The 9,938-nt window shown below is 38.9% G+C and overlaps 1 long non-coding RNA gene across 1 annotated transcript in view; it reads right to left on the bottom strand.

Annotated features, from left to right (window-relative positions):
- The window catches only part of LOC129392621 (uncharacterized), a 21,099-nt gene extending 11,482 nt beyond the window's left edge, over nucleotides 1-9,617 (bottom strand). Inside the window, exons 1-2 of the long non-coding RNA XR_008618816.1 lie at nucleotides 9,536-9,617; nucleotides 8,877-9,431 (exon numbers count right to left, since the gene is read on the bottom strand). This is a non-coding gene — a long non-coding RNA (uncharacterized lncRNA). The remainder of the gene's footprint in view (nucleotides 1-8,876; nucleotides 9,432-9,535) is intronic.
- Between the last annotated feature and the right edge of the window lie 321 nt (nucleotides 9,618-9,938).

Here is a 9,938-nt window from a genome sequence, read left to right as displayed (position 1 = left end):
CAACTAGAGAAAGCCCGCGGGCAGCAACGAAGACCCAACGCAGCCAAGATTAGATTAATTAATAAATAAATCTATTTAAAAAAAAAAACAACAGACAAAAAACGAGGTCCTACTGTATAGCCCAGGGAACTGCATTCAATCCTATCATAATTCATAATGGAAAAGAATATGAAAAAATAGATATACAGATGTATAACTGAATCACTTTGCTGTACACCTGTAACATTGTAAATCAACTATACTTCAGTTAAAAAGTAATCGACATTGATGTAAATATTAAAAAATCGTTATAAGCTTTCAGATTATTCTGACTTACATTTATTACATTATTAACTTCATGTAACCATATGGTATCTCTTATTTTAAGCACACACAGAGTCAAATCATAGGTTCACTTGAATACACATGGTAGATGGTGGCCAAGTGTGGAATATTAAATGGAGCTAGTCAAAAATCAACATTCAATCAAAGGCTAACATCACCGTCATAAGATGATGAATCTATGAGATACAGGAATAAATATGAAGCTTTGTCCCTAAAGTATTTAATTATTATTGCAATTTTATGATGAAAGTAGAGTCATTGAATTTTAGGTTGGCATTACAGCACAGGACAAACATTTCACACACCATCAACTTTTCCATTGCTCTTACAATCCGCTGTACTTTAAACCAAATTGAGATTCATTTTCTATCAAGGTTAAGGGAAGAATAATATATTTTGAGAGTGGCACATACTTCCCTAATATTTCATCTTTTGCTCATACTGAATACATACTATATATTCTTTATTGCATCTGGTTAAGACAATGTCTCATGGATGTCATGCATGATTTTGGAATGTTTCTACACTTAACTTTCAAGTGGTAAAATAGATCTTCTATTTTTAGTTCATTTTCATGAATTGTAAGGAGTTCCCACAAATTGAAAGACTCATTGACCAATGGAATTAAACAACTAAAAATTAGAATTACAATCAATTCTTATAATTCAGAATAGTTATGTTCTGTAAAGTTGCAGCCAACACTGAACCATTGCTCCCAGGGGAAATACAGGGTTAGAATCCTGCGAGCCTCTGGTCACGTGTTCATCAGCCTTGTTTTATGTGTGTTTTTCTTTAAAGATACCTTACTTAATACATAGCATTGAGTCATTAACATTGAACTCACAGCCAACAGCACCATAACTCATGCTGGAAGGAAACTTACATAATATGTATTTTTTTCCCTAAGGCACATCTCAGTTATTTCATGCTTCTGAACACTAGAAAGCACTTCAGCACTGCATTCGGGAGGTTTTTTAAAGGGTGAAATCACCAGGAACAGTGACAAGGATGCAAAAAACAGTGCACTAAATAGGCCCAGAGAAGGAACCTTGTTTACTGTATGAGGGTAGAAACAAAAAATCAGAACATCTCTTGTTCATCCTCAGCTCAGAATGTACCTGTACGGTGGCTGAAAGTTGTCACTGCTTTGTACACGTTTGCATGTGATCCTGAAAGTACAGGCTTCCAGTATTGATTCTGGACTTACAAATAAATTTTGGCAAGTAGGCAAATTTGCAAATATTAAATCTATAAGGAATGAGGATTGACTGTTGTTTTAAATAAAATTTTATTTGTTGTATGACCCTTAATAGCAAAAAACATGCTACAAGGAAAGAAATATGAAACAGGAGTATAATATTGTTGACATCTATTTGTTCACGCAAGTTGTTCAAAAAATATATTATTCCTGAAATTGGCTAACTCATTTTTTTCTAGTTTTAACTGTTAATCTATTTATTTAGTTGTCTGAGAGTTCCCAATAATAGGCCTCTGTATAAAATTTACAGTTTTAACAGTTGTCATAAATTATTGCATAATCCCCCCTTGCAATTATAACTATAACTTTATATTTCAGTAGAATTTTACCGTCTAAAACATATATAGAAAAATGTTCTCATTTTTTCTGATTTTCCAAGAGAATCTAAGTGGTATGCCTTGTTTATATATCAGACGTTATGCTAAGTAGGAGATATGATAACCTGTGTTAAATACAGGACCACAGGATCATTGACAGTATAAAATTCCGGAGATCCCAAACTGATGGCTTTCTAAAGGCAGTCGGGAAAGTTCAAAGCCAAATTAGAGGGGTTAACCCAGTACGAAGAAAAAGCCACATTTCAATGCATCCCCATCAAAATGCTGAGCCTCTTGGCTCTGATCCATTGTTCTTTCCTTCATATCACTCCTGCCTCAGCACAGCCCTACCTTCCTGTGTAAAGAGATCCGTAATTGTATTCTATTACTAGCCAAGATCTTACAATTTAAAATTCATTCTTGAGTGAGGAGTCCTTTGTAAATCAAACAGTTTCTCATCAACTAAGAATGATTTAGATAGTTCCTTGCCGAAAGGCTGGAGACAAGGCAGACTTCTGAATGCATACCATAGGAGTTTGTTGGGTTTGTTCCAATTCTTTCTTCTGAGAGGCTGTAGAACTTGGAGGTTAGGCTCACACCCTCTGGCGTCAGACTGTCTCAAGTTGTATCCCGGCTCCGTCACTTATGAGTTGTGCAGTCCTGGGCAAGGTACTGCATCTCTGTGTGCCCCAGTTCCTCACCCATCAGTAGGCACATCAATGATCCCTATTTTTCTCACTGTGAAGAATATATGAGTCAACATGTGGGGAGAGAGTCTGGCATGTACTAAGCACTCGGTAAGTCTCAGCCATCACTTTATCTCATCACCAGTGCCCTCATGGCTTCTTCCATAACCTCCGCAATTGTCAGCGTTGTTCCTGGACCTCCATGCCAGACTCAGGTGAGAGCAGTGTAGAAGCTGAATCCCGCCTCTGGACCCTGACACTGAATTAAATCTAGGAGACAGAGTTGTGGGTGAGGTAGAAAAGAATAGCTTTATTGCTTTGCCAGGCAAAGGGGGCCACAGCAGGATAAGCACTTCATCCTGGTTTAGAGGGAAATGAAGCATCCTGGTTAGCATAAAAAAACCTCAACAGCGAGCCCTTCAAGAGCTTTGCTGAGAAATCGGCGCTTTGATGAAATAAGACCCACAAGTGCATACACACAAAAATTCAAAATTTCTTCAAAACAATCCTTCTTGATTTAAAATAGGATATAACAACAGCAACAATAAAAAGGGGTTTTCTACAGCTTTCAAATTATATTGTACTCTCAAAATTACAGGTCAGTTACACCCATCTGAGAGGTCGTTTATTTTTCTTTCTGTCCTGACCTGAAGGGGGTAGTCAGGAGTTTTATAGTAACGGTTCAAAGAGGGCGTGGTCAGCTCGTGGACACTCTTCTGATTGGCTGGTGGTGAGGTCATCGGGAGTCGGCATCATCAACCTCCTGGTTCCAACAGATCTGAGGTCTCCGTGCTTGTGAGCAGCAGACAGTTAACTTCTCTCACCTGGAAGGGGCTTCGGTAGGTGCAGAAGAGCTCAAAGATATTGTTGTGTGTATCCCTCGAGGGGGAACCAGGACCCTGCCCCAAGGCTGCGCTATTGTCTTGGCTGCTCCTCTCTTGTTTGCATCCCCTCACTTCCCTAACCAACAACTGTTTGAACCTGCTCCTTGGAACTCAGGGAAGGTCCTGGAGGCTGAACGAAGCCTATTTCCTATAATCAAGAAACGGCGAACCCAGAAGTGTTACAATTAATTTTGGATTCCCCAATTCTGGCTGAAAGTTTAGTTTTGATTAGGTTATATCATGAGACAAAAGTAATAGGATAGTCACTTTTGTGATTGAGTTACATTTTATGACTCCATCTTAGTTGGGCAAAGAAAGATTCTCCTGCTGGCATTAAAGGTGCTGTGTTGCAAGAGGGTCCCATGGGAATGACATAAGGGCAGCCTCCAGCCACTGAGAAAGATCCTCAGGTAACAGTTCTCCTCAGGGAAAACTGAAACCTCATTTCTCCAACGGCGAGGAACTGAATCTTTTGAATAACCTGAATGAGTGTAGGGAAAGGCCTTGAGCTTTAGATGAGAACTCAGTTCTGTAGTCATCTTGCTTTCAGACTTGTGTGACCCGGAGCAGAGAACCCAGCTATGCTGTGCTTGGACTTCTGAGCTACAGAAACTGTCGGATAAATAATAGGTGCCCTTCTAAGCCACTAAGTTTGTGGTCATTTCTTACACAACATAGAAATCTAACACAATAGCCTGAAAAGTAGGAGGGGATTTTTGATGACAACGCTGTGGCCACCTTGAAAAGATTCTGTCTATAGACACAGCCGTCATGTACCAAGCCCTGATATTCAGGGCATGGTACATGCTGGCAGCAATATATGCCCTTTTTCTTATCTGAAGGCTTAAACTTGAGGTCGTATGGCCTATGCTTCAATCCCAAAGGCCACATCACTGTGTCTTTCAAGGAAACTACGTATTTATCTGGATGGCCATTCCAGCTGGCCAAATTAGACATCACCCTTGAACAAGAGCTATAGATTTATTTTGGTATCTTGAGCCAGAGAGGAGAATTTAACACAATGGCTAAAGGATCACCATCATCAAATATATCTTATACACAACATATACAACTACTGATTTCAAAGAGAATTAATGCCCTGTTGGCAAGACAAATGTCCATGGAGACAAATGACAATCTTTCTTCCTTCCCTTTGTGTTTATCCAAAGGAGAAAGGCATGGCTGTTTATTGTTTGCAAATGTTCTCTGCACGTACTTGTCAAAACAATCTGCTACATTTGAATAAGGGACAGTTTTGAAATCCCCCCCAACTTAATGTTTTCAAGGGTAATATTTTCTTTTGAGTTGACAGACAAAGCCTTCATCTGACAAATGAATGTGCTCAAGAGATTATATCAATGGCTAATCCAATTAAAAATCTTTGAGATGTTCGGTTATCTCTGCTGTGAATTGGATGAGCTGTAGATTGTGGAGAACTGAAAGTTATATTTCCTTCTCTCTTAAATCTTTATTAGTTATTTTTTGTACGATTAACTTTAGGGAAATTGTAACTTCTAATTATTTTCCTGACCTTTAGGATGAAGATGCTAACAGTAGAAGAATAATCCTACCCCAAACCTGTTTTTTTATATTAGTTTTCCCTTGATTATCATCTTAAGCTTAAACAAACTTATTTTACTAAACCAGTGGATAGAAACAAAAAGAAACCCATGAGTGGGACCAACCAAATGTTCCGTTCTTCTGTGTGTGTGTGTGTGTGTGTGTGTGTGTGTGTGTGTGTGTGTGTGATGTGATTAGAGATACACCTCACAATAAAGCATCAATTCATTCATTGTGTTGACTCAATTTCCAATTAGTTACTTTGTGATTCTCTAGACAGAGCTACCAAGTATGTGGTTTGTATGATATAATTTTAGACTTTGAGAAACATTGCAAGAAAAATAACCAATGATTATTTTGGAATAAAAACACTATTTGAAATCCTTTTAGAAATGAAGACATTAGTGGAGAATGGGAACATGGTGATAGTGCGGACCTTTTCCCCTTCTTACTTTAGACAGTGGGGTTTTGCCTTCTTGTTGCTATGTGCTTGTCTTTGTATGAAAGTAAGGAAGGGGCAAGGCAGTGTTTTATTTCATTTCATATTATCTTATCCTCTTTTACTTCATTTTATATTTGGCATGGATAATACTAATCCTCAGATTTGTGACTTCACTTTCTTTCTTAAGAGAGTTATTTTTCTGATTTACAAAACGTTTCAAACTGTCTCCCTAATCTTTCCAATAAATATCAAAGTGAGAACATGAATACACCATAAGAATGTTGGAAGCCTTATGAATATCTGGACATTTCTTAGGGGCAGCTCTGTATCTTGCCTGAGAATTTCCAAACTGGATTATTGTATCCAGTTCTCTAGCAAATTCCACCTAAGGAAAAGGTTCCTCTACATCCACCTCACACCCTGTTTTATGTTTTTAATTCTACCTTATAAAATGTTACAACCAGAAAAAAACACATTCCCGTGAAAACATTTTCCTTTATTAAGTGGCTCCTCCATGAAGAGAGCATGGCTATGATAAGAATTCTTTTCTTCCAGTCATTTGGCTATCATAAACTTGGCCCTTCTCTCTTTTACATCCCTAAAGCTTTGCATGTGTGATTATCATAACTCCCTTTTCTGTGGGATTATGTGTAATTAAGTTTTCAATCAATCTGACTAATTAAATGGAAGCACTGTCTGTGGGCTAGATCAGGAGACTAGAAGTCTGGGTTTCTGAGTATTACCACTAGTTCACTAAGTGGATACAGCAGGTTATTTATCTTCTAATTTTGCAATGTAGGGAGTAGAGGGGAAGTACTCAAGCTCAGGTCTACAGGTCCCAATTTTCCTAAGAACCCCAAATTCCTGCCTCTATCTCCTCATGCTCTCTTGAGCCTCACATTAAAATTCCCAACTTCCTCTCCTTGTAGGAGAGTTTGTAAACTCGCCAGGTCCATCTGAAAAGTCAGCCAAGAAGGGCTAGACAGCCCTGAGGGGTACTGCACACCCCGGCTGAGGGTGCTGAATGCCATCCTTGTGCTGGGTTTTGTAGGTTTCACTGCTCAAATGGTGGTAGATACAGGACAGAGTCTACTTTAAATTCACGGGGAAAGACTTTGACTTTCTCTTATTTCTCCATTAGGCATGAATGAAGTATTGTGCTGGGAAAATATCCTTTGTTATATCAATGTTTTCAACTTTGGAATAAATACAAAATAATAGAGAGTCATTTCTGGACGGTACCTTAGAGACGCTGTAGCCCAACCTCCTTACTTTCTGTAAGGAAGCTGAGGCCCATGAGGGAAGAGGCTGTGCCGGTCCCAGAAGGAGCTGGAACCCTATGCTTCATTCCCAGCGTTCTCACCACTCTTCACCACTGACACTAAGGTATGGCTGCTGTTGACACTAAGCATGATGACATTTTGCCAAAATGAGTCCATATTTGAGCAAACGTGACTCCGCTCAGTGGCGGGAGAGTGGGCCACCAGCCAACATCTCTTAGATATCCAGAGAAACAGGACCTCAAGAGCCAAGGGCAGCAAATCTGCCATGTGACCCCTACATGTGTCTCGTTTCCCCCAGGGCACATCATTTTATCACCCTGGGGAGCAAATGAGAGAAGCGGGAGGAACCCTTACGGAACTCATGATGATTCCCAAAAGACAAGCAACTCTCTAAGTGAGAGGGAAGAAGAAGCATATAATTGCCTTCAGGACATCAGGCGTCCAAGAGCTTCCAGGCTGAGATGAAGAAAGCTCACTCTTGGTTCCAACTCTTCCCTCCACTGGGCCTTTCCTCCAAAACCCCATTCCATCCACCAGACCCCCAACTTGAAATCACACCCCTCACTTCACTTAACCCACCCTGAATATTCATTTCCTTCAAAGAGCACATCGGTGCCGACCTAAGCTTCCTTCTTTGGCTGAACACAGCACAAGGCAAAGTTTCCCTTACTTTAAATTCTTCGGTATTTATTTAAATAGTCTGCTCTGTACTATCATGCATTACTAATATGTTGCCTTAGATATGTTCTTTAGTTATTTCCTGTGTGTTCTTCACATCACCTTGTGATATTACAAGTTCCTTGAGGGGAGAGGCCCTGACTCTTTCTTTGGTCTTTTCTAACAGAACTCACCACTCAGTAAGTGGGAATTGAGTTTATATCAATTTCCATGGAGACTTGAGAAAAGGGTGACTTTTGTTTGTTTGTTTGTTTTCAGCCATTCTTTCAATGTTCTTGTCATGGTGAAACCAGAAAATAAATGCCATGGGCTTCTGGGGAGTTTTAACTAGCTCAGTATCCAAGCACCAATTCATTAAAAGCACGTATAGTTTCAAAATGAAAAAACAAATGTTTTGAATGTTTTGTTTTTTAAAATTGTGGATTATGTAACTATAGTTTGAAATTAAAACAGATATATAAAAGGTAATATAGATAGATGCATAACCAATAAAGTTTTTGTAGATTGGTTTATAGTGACCCCGGAATCAATAGTTTTGATCTAAAAGTATGATATATCTCTACACTAGAAAGGAAACCATTTTGCTTTTCCCTGCTAAACTAATTCTTATTCCGTCATGCTTACTGCTCACAAATGTTTCAGGGAATAATATGTATTAGAGCTATTAGGGACAGCTCTGCAATGTTAAGTAGTAGAAAGTCAAAAATGGCAAGTCTTGTCATCTAATGTGTCAAGGATCAGATATTAATATTGTATTAAAACTAAGCGATGTGCACTCATAGTTTGCTACTCTTTTCACTTGCAAAATGTCAGCAGAGAAGCAACAGGAAATAGCAGAATGTGGGAGAAAAAAGTTGCCCACACTTAAAGGATGGCAATGAAACAAAATGAAGTTTAATTGAAACAATGAATTGTTTAATTAAAAGAAATTCACATCTCCTATTCATTAAGATATGCGTCATTGGGATTCATTTTAGAATAAAAATTTAATATCTGCTTTGTAACTTCAGTGATATTTTCACATACTCTATTTTTCAGAATAATACCGTCTTATGGAGGAGGAGGGGGGAAAAAGTCTGCATTTATGCTTCCTTATGTACTGAGGATATGCCATTGTCTCAAATAAAATTAACAACTTCAAAAGAAGTGCATCAGAAATTGTGATTAATCCAGAGATATAAAGGGAGGTGAGGAGTATGACTCAGAACATTCTTGAAAGCTTTAAGATTTAAGTCTCTTAAAATTTACATTCATACCCACTGAATGGTGACAGATCAAGTCATTTCTAGAGAACTCTGAAGGCAGCTGGCACCTTGGATATTGCTTTTTATGGGAAAATTCAGAAGAGTAGAATAAAAAATTCTCTATTAAAAATAAAATTGACCGTTGGAGAAATACACACAACCACAATTTTTAAATTCTATATCGGTTGAAGAGATCTTACCTCTTGGATCCTGGTGAAGAACTATCAAATTATGTGGAGTGGGCTTCCCTGGTGGCTCAGTGGTTGAGAGTCCGCCTGCCGATGCAGGGGACACGGGTTCGTGCCCCGGTCCGGGAAGATCCCACGTGCCACGGAGCGGCTGGGCCCGTGAGCCATGGCCGCTGAGCCTGCGCGTCCGGAGCCTGTGCTCCGCAACGGGAGAGGGCACAACACTGAGAGGCCCGCGTACCGCAAAAAAAAAAAAAAAAATTATGTGGAGTGACATCTGTCTCCATTAAATAGAGTCATTTCCCAGAGAAGAACAAGACTTTCAATACAACAGGAGACTTGCCAGTTGACAGGAAAGAATGTTCCCCGACTTGACCATTGTTGATGGGACTCTGATGTGTTCTCCCAGGAGTGGATGGTCTAAAACATTGATTCATTAGTCTGTTTAATCTTCATGCTTGCTAGGAAAGAGATCCTCCTTGATTTAAAGGCTGTCAGGCTGTCATCTCAAGAGGTTCCTCCCTTGTCATTCCCTCCATCCACAATCAAAGAAAATGACACTTCACCCTGTTATAAAAAATTAGCATAAAGAAGAAAGCCATCTAGAAATAGAACCTGAAATTTTCAGCTAAGGACATCTGCACTGCATCTGCACTGCTAGCTCTACTTACTTCTGTTCCTACTGTAATTTTCAATCTTTCAGGTAGATATTTTCTATTCTCAGTATAATGACATCAGTTTTAAAAATCTCTGTGGAAAAAAAAAAACAACTCATGATATGGTTAGTGTTGAGTTGACGATTACAGCTTTAAGTCCAATCTTAGTTTTGTAATCATGGTGTTATCATTTAAAGTTAAAATTTTGATACAGGAACCCAGACACGTTGCAAGGAAAGTTGAGAAGAAAAGATTTTGTTGGCGGAAGGAGGAGAGCAGTGGCAAAGTTCAATAGAGCTAAGTACTAGGCCGCTCTAAAATTAGTGTCTTTGAAATATATAACGTTGGATTAGATGGAAATTCACATTGGTTTGAGTTCTGCTCTTAAATTTCCAGATATATTTCACCAGTTCTTAAC

The sequence above is a fragment of the Physeter macrocephalus genome, chromosome 12, assembly GCF_002837175.3.
Source record: "Physeter macrocephalus isolate SW-GA chromosome 12, ASM283717v5, whole genome shotgun sequence".
Taxonomy (NCBI): domain Eukaryota; kingdom Metazoa; phylum Chordata; class Mammalia; order Artiodactyla; family Physeteridae; genus Physeter; species Physeter macrocephalus.
This window is presented reverse-complemented; position numbering and strand designations above follow the sequence as displayed.